The 18,556-nt window shown below is 39.1% G+C and overlaps 1 long non-coding RNA gene across 2 annotated transcripts in view; it reads left to right on the forward strand.

Moving 5' to 3' along the window:
• Window positions 1-2,826: 2,826 nt before the first annotated feature.
• LOC148189803 (uncharacterized) overlaps window positions 2,827-18,556 on the forward strand; it is a 94,948-nt gene continuing 79,218 nt past the window's right edge. For both annotated transcript variants that reach the window (XR_015776333.1, XR_015776334.1), the window contains exon 1: window positions 2,827-3,118. This is a non-coding gene — a long non-coding RNA (uncharacterized LOC148189803). The remainder of the gene's footprint in view (window positions 3,119-18,556) is intronic.

Genomic DNA, 18,556 nt, shown 5'->3' on the forward strand with positions numbered 1-18,556 from the left:
AATCTCCCTCACTTTCACCTGTTCCCTGTCAGACTCTGTTTCTGTCCCTCGCTCTCTGTCTGTGTCTATGTGCAGAACAGTCTCTCACCCCTCTTGCAAGGTGTTCCAGTCACTCAGATAAAGTATACCGGCATGCTAAGAAATAATAACTCACCCTGGTAATCATAGAAAGTGATGAAATGGGGAAATCCAGGCACATCTAATCGATACCAACTCCAAAGCATGATTTTCTTGCTTTTGCTTTTGGGGGGAAACATATCATTCTGGGTCGTGGGATCTATTATGTGTGTGACATGAAAAATAGATATTATTTACCCCCTGTGGCCTCTGTGGGCGTATTATTAATGATGGTGCACAATTCAGTGTGTGCAGGAATGTGCATATACAGTAGACTGTGTGAAAGTAGAGGACCCAAAACTGTGAAGTTGGCCGCAAAGGTCCATTATCTATTCTTTTAATGTTTAACTCTGACAGAGCTCCTGCTGTGCATGAAACACAACATGATACTTACACAAGTGTGCAGTATAGTCAGTGCATCTGCTTTTATCCTACTGCATCATCGTCTTCTCCAAGCCGTATAAAGCTGAACTGAATAAGAATATTGAAATACAAAATTCATGTTTTTCAATCAGCCGGCTGCCAGATCTCCCCTTGTACTATCTGACAAATGAAATAAAAACAACGCTGCATTTTTCTGAACAGTTTCACTTGGCAGGGAGAAACAAAATGCAGCATTCAGCCCCTTCCAATTGCTGTAATAGTACAACTTCTACAATGACAGCTTTTTAATACAATTAGAATTTCGTCAGAGCTGTATTTTTCATGCTCCTGCAGTGACTGCTTTCTTTTTCTGATCGAAATTCTCACTGTAGAAAATGACACATTATTCTCTTAGGTTCTCCAGTAGGCAGGGAATGCTTTCAGCAGCTGCAGGCGCGAGAGTGGGGGTGTGAGTGGCCGTCCTGCAGGCTGCTATGTCAGGGAGACCGAGGAGTATGAAGGCTGGACGCAATTCTCTCAGACAGCATCTGGGATTGACAGGTCACTGCTCCGGGGAGCACATGTCTGTGCATGTGCAGGCACACATATATGGAAAATCAATAGCATAGGTAAACATATAAACCCACAGAAGCACACACATGCACACTCTCATACTGACACACGCAGGTGCACACACAGACCTGATGCTGGGGCCTCCAAATGAAAGACAACATGTCTGACAAGTGCAGACAGATGGTGACAAACAAAATGGACCCTTCGCGGCAGCCTGGAGGTGCGAGACAGGATGTTTGGCCACCGGGCTGCAGCTTGGCAAAGAGACGGGAACTGAAGTTGACATTTCAGCCAGCATTACTCTCACTGATTCCCTAATTCACCAGCTTTTCTAGCAATCGCATACATAAACGTCATAATATGCTTTTACCCCTTGTGTAATTTAAAGATTCCAGCAAGTTGTACATTGCTAGTCTTCCTTGTGCTGGTATAATTTTCTTTTAATTATTCAATTCTGTATTAAAACATATCATGATATCATTCATTTTTATCATCATGTAGCCGAATATTCTACCTAAAATATTTTATGTACTGCACATACTTTTTTGGTTTGTATGCAAAGATGACATTCTCAGTAGTGGTAGGAGTACTCACATCTTAGCTTAAAGCAAAGTCCTCTAATTTTTTCATATTTTCTTTATATATGTTTTTATTTATACTGTTGTCATATGCATAGACTATTTTGTAATTTTATTGTGTTGGTCCATTTTCTATACATACTATCTACTGCATGTCTTTCCATCCTGTGAGAGAGATCCCTCCTCAGTTGCTCCTGAGGTGTCTTCCATATTTCCACGTTATTTATTTATTTATTTTTTAATCTTAAGTGTGGGTCAAAGGACAGATGCTGTACAGACTGTAAATCCCCTTAAGGCAAGTTTGTGATTTGTTATATTGGTCTATATAAATAAATCTGATGTAATGTGACCTCATTCAAAATTCCACAGGAGTACAAATACAGAAATATCCTTTAAACATATCAATAGTAAAAGTACCTACTCATTATGCTAAATGGCCCCTCTCTGAGTTTAATAGTATTCTATATATTAGTAGCCTGGGAACCAGATGAATGTTTGAGCTCAAGGTAATTCACATTTGCAAATTGGTCTGGGGATGCCAGGCTAATATAAAGTGTTGGGGAAGCTACTTTAAATAGCTTTGCAGTAGCATAACTTTGTGAGCTACCAGTTAATTCACATTGGAAGAAACTTAACTAAAGCACAGCTGCAATAGAAAGGAATCTAGGTTAACTAAAATTAGACCAAATAACTGTAAAAATGATCCAATTGATGTTTTACATGGAATATGAAATTATAACAATTATTATTATTTCTTTTTCAAAAAGCCACCCGATTAGGTTTATTGCATAAACTAGCATTTAAATTGCAAAAAGTAATCCAACCATGCTGATTTGAATCATGTAAATAGGAATGTAATGGACTTACCAAAAAGCTACTGCAAAACTTTGGCCAGTTAAAATAGACTACTTCTTTAATTACATGTACATATACTACATGTTGCAGGAGTGGATTTTAGTTACTGATGGGTTGGTTAGAATGTATAATAAGCATTATATTAGTAGCCTATAGCACTTGGTGGTGGAGTTTATTTGAACTATTTTAGAAATTATGAGATTTGGTTTAGAGAGGCTGCAGCACACAGGTGCTGTCACTCAGACCTGTGTGGGCGTGCCTTGTTCAGGCGGGGCTTGACTCCAGATAACTTCGTGCTGATCTTGTTAAATATCAGGCACTTTTGTTGCGTCATGGCTAATTAGCTACTTATGCTAACTACTGCTGCCCCTCTGCTGTTGTGTCGTTGTGGCTTTCAGTAGTTTAATTAGAAAGCTCGAATGCCAACAGGACAACCATGTTGCTGGAGGACAGCTTTCTGGAGTGGATAATTTTTTAAATGACATTCATTTTTGGACATTATTGTCCCATTTCTGGGCGCGAGGGGCGCGCTTCGACACCGAAGCTAAAAGCTGTTAGCTACTGTGGGACATGACTTCATGACGTCGGAGTTTATTCTCCAGGTGCTTAGGCTGACTGCTTCACCTCACCAGGTAAGCCTCTGCTGCTCCCGCTTACACGCGAAATGATTAACTGGATGTTGTTTCTCTTTAGTTCGCATTTGTTTGCTTGCCTATCAGTAAGCTAAGGCTAGCTAAAAGGCTGTCATTCCGTTGACTGCGTTGTTGTTTGGGTGACATGTCTTAGCATTTATTGGCTACTGGCTCATTGCTGTTAAGAAACTGAGCAAGTTTTCTCGGCTTATGAAAACAAAAGAAAGAAACACCGCTATTTTCAGAGGTTTGAAATTATGTGTTTTGAGTCTGTGCTAGTGCAAAACATCTTATATTGGGAATGTAACGTTAAACATGGCTATTGTGTTGACATAAAATTGACTTATGGGAAAACTATAAAAAAAGATAGTTAACTTTAGTCCACGCGCCTCCTTTTCACGCACACATTAATTTTAGACAAGTTTGAGAGGGATAACTCATGTAAGAAATGCAGGGTCTGTGATAATGTATATCCCATTTGTTAGATGGACCTATCAAGACCAGATGTAGCCACTAATATTTAATTAGGTGCAGTCTGTTAATGTATAAACTGCATGTACGATCAGTCTGTAGACCATTTTAACTGCAGACATTTTTACATTTCATCATAAGACAAGCACAGGTGTTTTCAATAAATTCTTCTTGAAAGCTACATTCCACCTGGAGAAGGCTCTGGTATTGTTCACCCTTTCTCACTGGAGTAGCCTACTGGGAAACTAAATGGAACTAAGACAATGTTAATGTTATCAATTTCACCTGTAATTTTTCTACTGTACTTTGAAAGAGGTCCATTGTGTCTATATTTTTAGTCCAGGTCTACTCAATGTTGTTAATGAGAATAGCTGTAAATGCATTACGCCAGTTAATTTAAGTTCCTCAGAACAGCATGATAAAACAAGCACAAGGAAACTAAAGTTTTTGAGGAATCTCTTCCCCTTGTAAGTGGCTGTGACTTTATGTGGCAGATTTTACAAAGTAGATGAACCAGGGAATATTGGAGTTATTTATTTATTTATTTATTTATTTATTTATTTATTTTTTAAAAGAAAAGACAGACACAGAATTGTTAGTTGTGATTTCTGGATCATTAGGCTAAGTATTTGTACCAGCATTGTATTTGGTCAATGTGCAGGACAGAGATACAGGCTCTACTATATTTAGAACAGAGATTAAAGGCATTGTGACTTTGGGGGTAATCCTCTGTATGATCAAGTACTGCATATTGCATGTGTGTCAACCATAGTTTTTGGAATGGGTGCTTCTGGTTGTCAGCCATTTTTTGATCATTTGAGCTTGTTATTACACATGACTCCGAACTATTGGTGAAATCCTGTTACAGAATAATTATATTCATCATGGTGCCTTATGAGTAAATCTGGCTTACATTAGATCCAGTGCTACCACAGCTGCTGACCTCACAGTTGTGACATCCATGTCATAGTCGTACTTTCAGTCTGTAAAAGGTATCATTAACAAGGATAACTATAATTTTGCCAAACCAACCCATGGAAATGAACAAAGATTAGAAAAAAGAAGGCAAAACCCAGTTATAATATTGTGGGAGAAATTGTCTTCATTACTCTTACTCATTACATGATGTGAATTAATTATTGCCTGTGTGCAGTTTACAAATAGAGGCAGAGAATGTGGGGTTTATTTCACATTATATCACTTTTTGAATTCACTTAATTTGGATACAAAAGGACAAGATCATGAGAGTCCATACTAACCACCTGCTTTTTAGTGCACCAAAACAGTATTTATTTTTAGTATGCATGAAACCAGTAGTATATGAATTACATACTATTTCTAGTGAAATATTACAGCATGCCAACACCAGGCACTATACTGTCCTAACAATATCATACAACGCAATGCAGTAGACGACAGAGCTCATAATGGACAGCCACCAAAAAACAGCTTTGCATTGTCAATAGCACTTTGATTTATGTGTAAATATAAGATTTCGCTTTGCTTAAGGCATAATGTGTTTTTTTTTTAATTGAGTCGCACTATTTTACACAGCCCGTGCCATGAGAGCGTGAGCAGCGCCAATCATATTGTTTTTGTTTCGGCGCTCATGTATCAAGTTAGAGTGTGTACACGGCTCGCCTGCGCAGCCCCTGTCAGTTTTTTTATGCGTGATGCTTGCGTTTGTTGACTCTTTATGATTTTATACTGCAATTTAAAGTGTCTCTGTCACAGACTTGAGAAAATACAAATATGTTTGTTTTACCTCAACTTCCTTGCTTCCCTTTCAAAACAAAAGCTATCTGTCTGTGTCTCTTGTTGACAGAATGCCATCAGTTGCTGATACAATGCATTTTATTTTGAAACATTTACAGGACGGGGTTGTCAGCTGTGCGGGAGCTTATATAGCTTCATATATGAGTGGAATATGTGCTTATAAATATGAAAATACAGCACTCATATCAGCCAGCAGCAATATGCCTTAAGGCCCAGTTAAGGCTGGCCTATTTTGATGCAGAAAGAATGTACTAGTTTTAATTATTTCTGTGAGAAAAGTTATAGTGTTTTTCATATTGCACGAATTTTACTGTAAGATGTTCTATTGGACTGCTAGATTTGAGGTTTGTTACTTTAACAAAGAGTAACTGTTTTGTTACTCCTCCTGAAAGTGACTTGACTTTTACATTGTTTTATTTATTTTGCTGTGGGATTGCTAAATGTAGATTGCACTACATTCATTTTACTTGAATGGAACAAGCTCTTGCATTTAATTTAATTTGGAGACTTTATATCATACTGTAAAACACAGATTACCAGTTAAGACTGGGCTATTTTTTGTTAGGGAATAATGCCCTGCAGCTTTTTAAAAATGTTATTTTCGGTAAATTTGTTGTTATATTAATGTGTTTATAAAAAATAATAGTTAGATCAATAAAAAAAAATCAATAGATTAATCGATAAAAAAATAATCGTTAGGTGCAGCCCTAGTCTTAATTCTCCTGGTAACAGGGAGGAACTAGGAAAGGTAGCCAGGGACTTGGAGCAGTTTTTGGATAAAATAAGGAAGTGCTACTGCTGTGTGTCATATCCGAAAATGTTTTCCTTTTGCAGTGTGAGGGTCTAAGGACAGTGGAAAGTCGTATGCTCTAAAGCTCTCTGAGGCAAACTTTGTTTTGTAATAATGGGCTTTATAAATAAAATTGAATTGAATTGAATTGAATAATTTCCTGAAGTCCAACCTAATATTCTCAGATGCTCTGTTTCGTCTGCGCAACAGTCCCAGCCCCAACCATCTGTTTATAATGAAATGAAACGAGGGGTAGGAGAAAGAAGAGGAGAAAGAAGCTGGAATCAGAGAATAATTTGTATTTTTGCTTGAAATATGACTCCAGTGCTTAGTATACCGAAATAGTTGCAAATTATTTTTCAATGAAATAATTGAATAATTTACCATTTGCTTGAGCTCTATGAGAGGTTCCTCATGTTTGGTAAAGTACTGCAAAAAAATGTATGAATTTAAAGTTAGTGGAGAAAAAGCAGAAGAATACAACAATGTGCCTTTTTTGTGGCAGCAGCGATAATCTGTTGCTGCTCTTCATCCACATGGCAGCAGCCATCTCCTTGTCTCAGTGCGCCTCACTATCCCTTTCCACTAATAAAACTCCGTCATAGGCAGGGCAGGCAGCCAGTCCACATGGACCACCATGCTGCTGAATAAACCCCTGCTTATTGATGTGGTGGGGAAATCGTGTTTTTCTAGGCCTATTGGGGGGGTGACTGTGGAAGCCGCTGCTGGATTAGAGGTGGCAGAGGGTTGTGTGAGTGAGAAATGAATTCCAATTTCCTGCACTGTTTGGGGCTGACTATCAGTGATATTTCAAGCTAAGAGAAACAATCTATCTATCTGGTGTGTCTGAGGGAAGAAGCGCCACCCTGGATTCTTTTTCAAGATGAAAACGAGGTGTTCTCTCATGATTTCCTGCCTGTCAATGGTATAATTCAAGGTTTAAGCCGCACTGGCTGAGGGTTAAAGAATCAATTTGTGTAAGGGTTAAGATTCTATTTGATTTGGAATCTCAAGTGCATACTACAGGGCTTGTTCCATTCCCTGTGCATGCTACCCAGAGTGCATCGGCGCGTCATTATGCCTCACAAGGATAGGAAAGGGAAAAAACCCTAGAAAGAGACAAATAAAGAGGGGAAACAGAGATGGGAGAGGGATTGCAAGGTCTACAATAGGCTTCAGTAATGGTGCTGGGCTCGCAATTGTAAATCCATTCGCGTTGGAATTCAATCACCACAAAACTCTAAGCTCATAGAAGAGGATAAAAAGGGGAGAGAGGGAGAATAGTTTTCCATCTCCATCTCACTCTCACTCGACCATTAAAATAAAGCATCTGGCTTTCCTCCTGCCTCCTGCCTCCTGCCTCCTGCCGGCTCAACCTCAAGTGTCCAGACGTGAGGGGCTGTCAGGGTCAGAGTAAGGGGGGCAAAGAGAGAGATGGGTGGGAGGTACGTGGGTGGTGGGGTGGGGCACCCAGGGCAGGGGTGAAGGCATGGGCTGAGGAAAGGTTGGTTGGGTTGCAGAAAAATCCCGTTACACCTGACTGCCTCAACCTTCCCCACCTCGACTCCACCCTGTGCCCTTCATGGCCTCACGCATGGCTGAGCAGTGCACCATGGGAGGCCAGTATTGCTGCAGGTGGCAGGCTCAGACATCCTGGTTTTCAAGGACACACATCGCCTGTTTTTGAGGTGTCAGCAAGGGGGTGGGAGTTAGGGGGTGTTTTACACATGCATATAGCAGACATGAGTACATGCATTCACAGATATACATGTGTATTTATGGATACTGTCCAGTATCTACAAAAGGTCTATAGGGCAGTTTAAAGATCTGCAGTATAGCCTAATTGTCAGGGCTAAATTAATGTATATTATTGCCTAAATCCTGTTACAAAATGTCTTTTTCACCGTGTAATGGTTTTTCTGCTTCCCTTCCCCTTTTTAATTTTAATTATTGCATTAATACAATTTACTAATGAATACAATCCAATATTCAGCTGCAGTACAATATTCTTGATTAGTGCGACATCCTGCCTGATTTTCTAAATGTAATTGATAATTGGCCAAGCCCTGGCTACATTTGCTACGCCAGTGTAAGGTTCTATTCTAGCATGACACGTAGGATAACTGTGGCTGATTTACCACTCAAAACAATGGGTCTTTGATTTCACACAAAATATTTCTCATTTCATTTGCAGTTGAAGTTGTCCTGTCAGCAGTTTTACAGACGTCTCTTTTATAATATTTTCTATTGGGAAAATGCTTTTTGGACCGAAAGGGGATTTTTTTTGTTGCAAACTGGCCATAGGCACAAATTGGCTGCAAGGTTGAGTGGCAGCACCATATTGGGCTCTCATAATACATCCATGGGAAAAATCCAGAGCTTGACAGACCAGCAGTGCCTAGTTACAGTTGCTAAGCCATGATTGGACAATTACTCTTCAGGTGCAGGCTTTAAAAAATTGCACATTAGAAATGAATCTACAACAGATTTCCTTGTGCTTGTTTTATCATGCTGTTCAGTATCAAAACATTCTAAAAAAAAAAGGGAAAAAAAAGTAAAATAAGATTACTAAGCTTTGTTTTTACCGCTACCATGTCTCTCAATGTTCCGGATAGCATTAAACCTTACACATACTGAAAAGACACACACACACACACACACACACACACACACACCAGATAAAGCAGGAAGGTTGAAGTTTTGTTTAACTTAAATCTATACCCAGATAATGTGTGCATATATATATATATATATATATATATATATATATATATATATATATATATATATATATATATATATATATATATATATATATATATATATATATATATGTATATATGTATGTGTGTATGTATGTATTTATATATATATATATATATATATATATATATATATATATATATATATATATATATATATATATATATGTATATATGTATGTGTATATATATATATATATATATATATATATATATATATATGTAAGGTACTCAACATCTTCTGTGTTGATGGAACTCAGGTGCATGAAGTAAGACTTGCTCAGTTTTTAGTTACAAGGTTTGTACATTTTATCATATCTCAGTATGTGTGCAGTTGGAGTAATGTCTCTCAGTTGCATCAGTAGTCTTTGTAGTGAATGTGTGGCTCCCAAAGCCTGTGAAGATGATGAGGAATTTCTCAGATCAGCTAAGAATTCAGCACAGTAGTAATGATAACATTAAAATAATTGTTTTCTCAGAAAACATTTACACTAGAAGGTGCTTTGCACAGAGTGGAAAAAAATCCACAGCAAAGCAGTAAAACCAAAGAAAGACATAAAAACCAAGGCCAGAAACATAAAAGCAAAGCATCAAGGCAAGGTTAGAAAAGATAGTTACATGAAAGGAAGACTGCTAAAGGATGTGTACGTCTGTAGCTGCAAAGATGTGGCACACAAAAAATCCACTTAACTTGGCTAACACTTTTTTTTCATAAATGAGAAGTTTACCATCTTCTTCGCTGTGAAAACAAAACTGATTTGGTTCAAATTGCTAACCTGGCAGTGGGCATGTTTCCACATGTTAATGCAGCTAGCTGGCAGTCTGTGAACAAGCCAACAGAAAGTAAAGTAACAGTCAAGACATTTACATGACAAAACATTAAAATTTCACAACCTCTGAATGGATAGTGCTCAAAATATAGCACTAAAGCTCACTGAGGCAATGGAGTGCAGGACTTAAAGAAAAGGCAATTTTGTGTTTCATGTCTTTTTTTCCCCCCAAAATTTCAGTCAATCCTCAGTTGCTCTTCCTGAGGTTTCTATCAAGTAAAATTAACTGAAACTGACTCCCCTACACAAAAATTGAGAATGCCCTCAACATTTTTACTTTATTCATTGGTGAAAGAAGTATTCAGATCTTTTTACTCACTGTGAAAGTAAGTCACAGTGCCACAATCTAAAATACTTTGTTACAGGTGAAAGGCCTGCATTCAAAATCTTAAAGTTACAATTTTTAGCATCTCCGTTTTGTTTTTCTTTGGTGGCACTTTGGTGATGTTTTACTGGGAATGCCACAGACACCTAGTACATATTACTACGAATGCAAGGGCTTTCGTCAGTGGGCCAATGTCACCATAGTTACCGAATTTGTTGATAGTGACTTAATAGACATTTTTTTTTTTAAAGGAAGGTCATCAAGATTATTATTTTAATTAAAAGTACACAAGAATTGATATTAAAATGCCGAAAGCAAGAGTACTCGCAGAGACCCATTTCAAAATCATGAATATTGTACTGAATTCTAATTAGGACCACACGGCAAGCAAGAAGGTTTCTATTGAACACGACTGGCAACATATGGGAGGACTCTCACGACTGTCTCCAGTGAAGCTCACATTGCAGCAGTAGCTATAACCAGTCTGTTATGTGGAGTTGGCAGTTCAGTGTGCAAAGATTCTATCAAAACATTTGAAAGCATGGCTATACACTACATGCCACTCCATTCACATTATGGGTATTGAATGAAGTATTCCATTGGTATCTATATCACTTTAAGGGTACTGTTATTGGTGCTGGTGTCTTGTTTTTTTCAAACCGATACCCACCTCTAGTTATTATGGGCAAGCAGTAATGATAATTGAAAGTGGTTTGATATTTTTTAGTTATCCTTGAACGTCTGTGATACGGGCCTTCAGGGCCTTTCAGGGCCTTTCAGTATTTATTGAGTAAAAACTAACTGCTATTTTATTTTCTCTCACTGTTGATTTGCACAGCTGTTGGCACGAAACACCAGAATCTATTCTGTTTTATCCTGTAAAGAGAGGTTGGCATATTTGTTGCAGCTAAGCATTTTCTTTTGCACCTGAAGAGCAAATGACAACAATGAGCTGATGCCATTGTACTTGTATTTCACTTCTCTGCTGTCAAAATTGTCCATTGATGAATTCTTATACTTCCTGAACAGAATATAATCTGAAGTGTGCTCAAACTTGAAAATATTATAAAACTTTGACAGTTTCGTTATTGCCAAGGCTGCTCATCAGTGTGTTGAACGAGGAGCAAGGACTGAACTCCTCTTCTAATTAATACCTAGAGTAGCACTTGAGTTGATATAATGCCTCCTAATGTCACCACAGATCAATAATATGAAGGACCAGCATATACCATAGCATTAAGTCTCTCAAAAGATTAGCAGTATCTTCCTGTCCAATACTTCATGGACACTCATCTTAAATCTCAGCGTTTATTATGCTGTCACTGCTTATCTGCTCTGAAAATTACATGCCTGCAGTTCGACAGGGCCCCTCCCTTTCAGTAACCTAACAACAAACTGTGCCTCAGACCCTTTATTTCTCGAGTAAAGATGAACAAAGTACACTTTTGCAAAGGCAGATTTTTCCTCCTTACCTATGCATCAGTGTGTTTTACTCCAACTGATGCATAAGAGTACAAGTTTGACACGGCACCACAGCACAGCATCAGCACAGAGATAATCAAGATGTAAAGAAAATATTGGAGTGTTACTAACATATAGCACAAATAATAGAAAACATCAGCCGTGAAGAATGCATCTCTGTGTTCACAAGTAATTGCTTAATATTCCACTGGCTATAAACTGTCTGACTGCCATGCTTTGTCAAAGCGTAGTGAAGTTGTGCGATTTTATGATAGCCCTTAGTGGTTTTATTTGGCACTCTTGGTATCAAGAAATAATGCAGTGTAATCACATTTTTGTTACCCAGAAATCATGAAAACACACAAAAATGAATTTACAAAACACAAAGAGTATGATGAGAGTTGAAACAGTCACACTGGGAAAAATTCTGGAAACTGTCAACATTTTTTCCACAGTGTCTCTAAAATCAGACCAGGGACATATTGCAAACATGTTTCTGGACAACAAATCTAGTAGCCACTTGGAGAGGGCCATTGCTGTCTCCTAACAGCCCCAAATCGTGCCAGAACTACCTCATTTGCAACATCCAAAAGGTGGAGTGGGTTCCTATTTTCAGGTTTCCTCTACTCATCATATCCTCTCATGTCATGGCTGTATGGATTAAACAAAGCCTTGAGGCAAGGTAATGTTAACGTCAACAATAGCATTTAGCGTTAGTGAGGTTTGCACCCTTAGGAGGTAGAATCAAACTTGCCAACCCTCTCGATTTTCCTGGGAGACTCCAATTTTTCCCTATCCTCTCCTGGTGTCCTCCCGGCATCACGTTTCTCCTGTATTTCTCCTGAAATACAGAGCCCCTAAACCATACACATAATCTCCACGGGGGACTGGCGATCACATCTGGATGTCTGTACTTTTTTTTTTATACAGACTTCTATACAGTTGCACAAGAATAGCTTTTTCCTTAGAGGCTTCATCTTCCTTAACACTTCCCCCATCATATCTGTCACCCAGGCAACTCACCTCCGTTGCACTGTACACCCCTTTCATACACACTCACTGCATCATCACAGATTACTGTGGCCAGCAGCACTACTTAACTGCTGTTAGTCTCATACTGGTTGTTATCGCTGCTTTGGGCTTTCTCTGCACACTGCTGCTTTTATTTCCATATCACTGGTACAGTGAAGAGTCATTGCAGTGCAGTCCTGATGAAGAACGTACCTCTATAGTATGGATATGGCCCCTGGAACCTGCTCAGTGCACAAATAGATCTCTGGTTGTGTTTTATATGCTACTGGATGTTCACATGCAGCATTTCAGTACAGCACAGTTATGTAGTATTTGTTTCATATAATTGTATTTTTTTTCAACTATTGATACATTCCTTATTATGTTACTTTTGCTCCTTATCAGTGGCTAACTTCCGCTGGCCAAGAGGCTGACTTTTGGTTCAGCACGCCACTAACTTAGATGGGGCCAAAACCATTTAATCATGCTGTTCTTCTAGGCAATGTGCAATGCTATCAAACTGAATGGATCAAACGCAGATCGTAAAGTGTGCCATTTCACTGGGGGCTGTGACGCTCAAAAAAACCTCTGTCCTCTGATTTACGCCTCTTTCTCAATGTAGGTCTATGTCTTTTGGGTCCCCCCTGGCATCATGTGTTGGACCCAGTAGTTGTAATTCCATGTTTGGCCAATATGTTGAATGGGCTATGAAACACAGCACTGTTCCTGAGGGCTTCCTTCTTGTTCTGTTTTCTTTACTCATGCATTCTTAAACATATTGCTACAGATAATAAAGGAACGTTGAGTTTGTGTGTGTCAGTCTATAGTTGCATGGCCTCTGTCCTTACCTGAATCTTTAGTGCTCCTCTAGTGTTTCCTCTTACACTCCATCTGACATTCCTGGCAAGATGTTGACAGCTTTCTCTCTCTCTTTGGCCACTGCAAATTTGCTCAGAGGGCAGCCTGAAGGAATGAGACCCAGGGTCTATACTGCAGAAACTCACCTGGTAAGACTTTGTGTGTGATTGTGTGCACCACAGTAGGAGCCACAGGCTTTCTTTGGTCAGACGTCAACATCATCAACACATACCCTCTATCTGGAGACAGCAAGATAAAGAGAGAAAGAGAGAGATGTAGAGAGGAAAGTATGATTTGGCATTTGCCTCCCTCAGATCAGAGAGATTGTGATCCCCCTGGCACACACACACACACACACACACACACACACACACACACACACACACACACACACACACACACACAGAAACAAGTGCCTCACAACCTGACACATTACACACAAAAATATACATGACACAACACAACTTACACAGAAATGTATAAGTAACCTAGACAGGCAGCTACACGATCATCAGTTAGCAGTCACATATTGCAACAACAATTGTTACGCTACTTTTGCTATTTTCATGAACATACTGAAATTATCAATCTGACAGAAACATTGTGGTGCGTCATCCATTACTCATGACACAAGGTGGGTCAAGCCATTTTGGCTTCCTGGGTACTTTTTATTGATTATTGATTATCTTTTTATATTACTTGAACTTTTCCAATTTGGTCATTAAATAACCTTAGATTTTTTTTTGCAAGATTTAGTCTTAGTCTTGCTTCTGGGTGTGGCTCTTTTTATGGCAAGGCCTGTCTGTCTGTCTGTACGTACGTACGTAGGTATGTACGTACGTCTGTATGTGCATATGCGCATATGTATGTACGTATGTACCATGGTCATGTGACACTACCACAGGGAAACATAACTTTTTCACCACGGCAAGAAAACATATCTGTCCATTAAACCACTTTGGTCCAGGATGAAATATCTCAACAACTTTTAGTTGTACTGCCATGGAATTTTGTACAGACATTCATTGTCTACAGAAAATGCATCCTGATGACTTTGGTGAACCCCTGACTTTTCCTTTAGCAGCATGTTATTGACCTTTCTTGATTTTGAGTGAAATATCTCAACAGTTATTTATTGGATTGCCATTGAATTAAGTGTAGACGTTCATGTTCCTCTCAGGAATAGGGTATTGTTAAGATTTTAACGGTATTACTGCTCTTACCGATACTGCTAAATGATCCGGTAATTCAATGATACTCTTCTCAGTCCTTTTTGGGGGGTTTTCAGGGTAAAAAATTAAGAACATATAATAATATTGCTTTATTTTCAATGTACGTAAGGAGAGCATATAGATTAACATTCAGCAATGGCATTGTTTTGAACAAATCACTATTGTAGACTATAACATACCTGAGGTGGGTGGAGAAACGAGAGATGAACTACAAGCTAGGCAGTTGAAAATGGTGTATTTCTCCTCCTGATGCACTTTCGCTATAGATGTTTTAAAAGATGGCTAATGTTTTCACCCTTACATGGAAAAGAGTTGTTGCACTTGTGGTGATGACTTTGGAATTTTGAAGCATGTCACTGAGAGCAGGGCTTGTGCGTGTGTGCGCGTGCATGTGTGCATTTGTGTGTGTGAAGCAGAGTAGCAGATCTGAGCCCGCCCTGCCTCTCCCACATGCAGCAGGCTCCGACACACAGGACTCTTCTCTTGCAAATTAGCAATGGAATTGGTAAGATAAAAACTGTAAAAGATCATGTTTATGTAACCTAAATAAACAAAAATATTTTCTTCATTTTCCCAATACTGATAGCAGAACCGTTGATGTTGGAGCTTTCCATAACTCTGCTCTTTAATAATTCTGCCCCAGTGCCCGTTTAATACCAGTTTTAGGTACCCATCCCTGGTCAGGATTAGTTGTAATAACTTTGGTGAAATCTTGACTTTTCTTCTCATGCTATTGTCAGGTCACAATGTTTAAATACTTCGGTTTATAACAAAAACCTGCAAAAGTGACATTCCCATGAGACTCAGCTAACTGCCTGCGGCTGTGAGTTTTGTTCAATCTTTAACATTTCCTTTTTTATTTTTCTTATGTGAAAATTGAAAGCAGGCATAAAATGGTAAGACCAAACAAGTGAAACTATACACTTCCCATAGCATATTGTTAGGATTACTTTGAAATCATTATAAAGATCAGGCAAGATGTCCTCGGAACCAACTTTGTCCTCATAAAAGTAGTGGTCTGTCAAGAATCAGCCCTCACAGGTGTAGCAAAACCAGACATAAAATACACACACATCCTGTTTTATTCCCACCTGCCCTCCCCTCTCCTCCCCTCTCTCTTCCCTCTCCCCAAACCCATCAGCTCAATGTAAGCCCTTCTCCAGCATGGAGCCAAAGAGTTCAGTGATGCCAAGCTGAGCCCCTTAATAACCCCACAGCTCTCTTGCCTGTTCCCGGTGCCAACCCTGCTGTGAATGACAACTAATACGATGGTGGGCCCCGCCGAGAAACGCGGTCCATTTCCTGTATGACTGAAGGAGGTGAGACTGGTCAGATGTTGGCTATCATCTTACCTATGGTGAGGAAAGTCACATGGAAAAGACAAGGCCAGTATATCTGTGTGGATAGTATATTTATAGCCCTGTGGCACGAAATGACCATATTATCACTGTAAATTTGAAGCCATTCAAGAGCACAGAGGGAAGAGCTTTGAGTGAGCATCCAGAATCTGAATATATTCAGCAGTCAAGCCAAGAAAGCTAAAAGAAGAGCACTAAAAGTTTTGGGGTTTTTTTGCATTGTGAAAGTTATCTCTGCATTGGATGTTTCTGTCACATCTCTGCTATAATTAACTAGCTTATACATTATTTGTGTCAGCTGCACAGTGCACAGCATTAAGTTGGCCTACATTAAAATTACTAAAGCAATTCATACTGGTAGTGTTTGACAGCTGAATATTTCTGCAGCTGATAAATATAACCTGTATCACAGCTTTCCTTTCCTCCAGTATCTTGGATAGAAGCTAGTGTTCTATAAAATGACTAAAAGTTGAAATTCATGTTAGCAATCCTGACAGGCTGCATTTTTTATTGAACATCATCATGCAAAAGTTTTAGGTAGAAGTAATGTGCACTTTACTGCCTAGCAAAGGGTAACATAAAGTTAAGAATATAGCATTGGTCCTGTGGCTGGTGCTAAAAAGCCACGAGCCACTCATTAAGTTTTAGTGCAGTTAGCCCTTTTATTTATATATTCTGCTTGTGCACAGAAGAAAGGTCAGGGGCCACCAAAAACATCAGGATTCGGCTGTTCACTGAATATTTACAAAAAGTCTGGCAGGCTGTAGGGTTTGGAGTTACCTTTGACTGAAACATTTGTCATGGTTGGAGGTTTGATGCCCAGTTCCTCTTCATATTTTGAAGTTTCCTAAGTAAGACACTGAACCACAAATAACTTGCTGCAGTGTGTGTGTGTGTGTGTGTGTGTGTGTGTGTGTGTGTGTGTGTGTGTGTGTGTGTGTGTGTGTGTGTGTACAAATGGGTAAATAAGAAGGAAATTGCAAAGTGTTTTAGATAAAAGTGCTCCATAAAAGTAGCCTTATAAACATAAAGGGTCAAGCGTTCTCCAAAATTATTTGTAAATTATCCTCAAGTGGTCATTACAATTAATAAAATAAAATCAAATAACTAACAAAAAAAGTTTTCACCAGTGCAAAAAATCCCATAACGCACGCCATCAATCACTTAGCACTAAAGATGGCACCAAAATAGAAATGGCTATGAACTCAAGATTCATTGCTTTAGAAATCATATCGACTTGTCAGCATTGTGAACCTCTGATGTGAAAGAGGTTTCTTCTTCACTACAGTGAAAAAAACATGCTTTTATTTTACAGAGTATTGAGTGTGTGGCTGTAGTGTGGGAGTATTTTACTCATCAGCTCCAGGGTCAGGTTCAGTCTGTAAAACCTGAAATATCTCCTGCCAGAGACTTCAAACACATCTGAAAAAATGTTATTAGTGTGTGTGCCCATAGAGACACTTATTGTCTCCTGATTGTCAACATGTGAAGCCTGCATGTTCTGACAAGACATAGGACTATTGTTGGTAAATCTTGACAATGGCCAGCTACAGTACAATAGTTAAAAACACAAACCTTGGGCTCTGTATAGTAGGAGTGAGGTCGTGCCTCTGTCCTCCATGTCCTCCTCCTCTCTCCGCATCTTTCTGTAAAGCAGCAGGGCTGCGTGGTGATGGATAAGGCCAGAGTGCCTTACAAGCTCTGCGGGGGCTGATGAATTCACCTCTCCTCCTCTGAGTCTGATCTGACCCCAGGCGCAGTGTGAACTGCTACATCTCCACAGCCTAGAGTGCTACAGCCCTCCACACAGGAACACGTAGCCCCGTGGCCAGTACACATGCACCTCCCAAAGCATGCGAAAACACAGTTGCTTGAATGGAGCACTTTTTTAAAACTGTTGCTTAACCTTCAGGCAGTTGCTGTGAGATTAAAATTTCAACCCATGCAAAACTTGAGAATCATGCACAATTACTTTTTCCATTGTGTTAGGACAGTGGCAGATGAGCAGTGACAGTTGTTTTTTTAACTTTTCTGTTGCCTTTGATTGCTATCACTGAGATAAATGGCAGAGTACTACACCCCTGCAGCAGGTAATATCAAATCTAAGGTACTTCAGAAAACACAACTTCAATTACCTCACAGGCTGCTGTGAGTTCAAAAAAGTTCAATGTTTAGTTTCAGTGTTGCCAACATCATTTAATCAAAGTAGAGGAAAAAAGACCAGTCGGCATTTTGTTTACTTAAATCAAGAATCTACAAAAAGAGGAATGTACATACGTACATAGACATCTACTTGGTAAACAGTAATATCAAAGATATCTTGTAAATACTAAATGTAAATGTGATTTTTCCACATAAAGCAGTTATACACCAGTCATTTTAGTCCTGGGTATTTTGGTATTTTTTCCACCTTTGTGACATTGTTTCTTTGCAACAGCACATCCCCCAAGCCCCCCCCCCCCCAAGCTCGTAGCTGCATCTTTCTTTGGTGTCCACAGAGTAGTCTCACTGGTTTTATAGGTGTCTTTTAATTATCCACTAATGAAGACAGAGCGGAAATGGTT

Source organism: Plectropomus leopardus, chromosome 4 (assembly GCF_026936395.1).
Source record: "Plectropomus leopardus strain MGB_pleo_1.0 chromosome 4, ASM2693639v1, whole genome shotgun sequence".
In the NCBI taxonomy this organism is placed as follows: Eukaryota; Metazoa; Chordata; class Actinopteri; order Perciformes; family Serranidae; genus Plectropomus; species Plectropomus leopardus.